This window comes from Xylocopa sonorina, unplaced genomic scaffold (assembly GCF_050948175.1).
Source record: "Xylocopa sonorina isolate GNS202 unplaced genomic scaffold, iyXylSono1_principal scaffold0128, whole genome shotgun sequence".
Lineage (NCBI taxonomy): Eukaryota > Metazoa > Arthropoda > Insecta > Hymenoptera > Apidae > Xylocopa > Xylocopa sonorina.
This window is the reverse complement of record NW_027490199.1, coordinates 778,742-779,979: the sequence shown is the minus strand read 5'-3', so window position 1 is coordinate 779,979 and position 1,238 is coordinate 778,742.

Here is a 1,238-nt window from a genome sequence, read left to right as displayed (position 1 = left end):
AATAGCGTTTGCAGATGTCTACGTATCGTAGCAATAGAGTTCTTATGATTCTTAAAACGCTATATTGCATCTCATTTCTACGTTTCATGGTAAGATATAATATGATTTGCGAAGTGTCATGTATTCCTCGTCTACACTTCAAATGAATGTAAATGCGACACTTCCTTACTAGGAAATAGCGTCTGCAGATGTCTAGGTATCGTAGAAATAGAGTTCTAATGCTTCTTAAAACGCGATGTCGCATCTCATTTCTATGTTTCATGGTAAGATATAATATGATTTGCGAAGTGTTATGTATTCCTCGTCGACACTTCAAATGAATGTAAATGCGACACTCCCTTCCAAGGAAATAGCGTCTGCAGATGTCTAGGTATCGTAGCAATAGAGTTCTAATGCTTCTTAAAACGCGATATCGCATCTCATTTCTATGTTTCATGGTCAGATATATTATGATTTGCGCAGTGTTATGTATTCCTCGCCTACACTTCAAATGAATGTAAATGCGACACTTCCGTGCAAGGAAATAGCGTTTGCAGATGTCTACGTATCAAAGCAATAGAGTTCAAATGCTTCTTAAAACGAGATATTGCATTTCATATCTATGTTTCATGATAAGATATAATATTCATTGCGAAGTGTTATGCATTCCTCGTCTACGATTCAAATGAATGTGAATGCGACACTCCCTTCCAAGGAAATAGCGTCTGCAGATGTCTACGTATCGAAGCAATCGAGTTCAAATGCTTCTTAAAACGAGATATTGCATCTCATTTCTATGTTTCATGGTAAGATATAATATGATTTGCGAAGTGTTATGTATTCCTCGTCTACACTTCAAATGAATGTAAATGCGACACTTCCTTGCAAGGAAATAGCGTTTGCAGATGTCTACCTATCGTAGCAATAGAGTTCTAATGCTTCTTAAAACGCGATATCGCATCTCACTTCTATATTTCATGGTAAGATATAATATGATTTGCGAAGTGTTATGTATTCATCGTCTACACGTCAAATGAATGTAAATGCGACACTTCCTTGCAAGGAAATAGCGTTTGCAGATGTCTACGTATCGTAGCAATAGAGTTCTTATGATTCTTAAAACGCTATATTGCATCTCATTTCTCTGTTTCATGGTAAGATATAATATGATTTGCGAAGTGTTATGTATTCCTCGTCTACACTTCAAATGAATGTAAATGCGACACTTCCTTGCAAGGAAATAGCGTTTGCAGATGTCT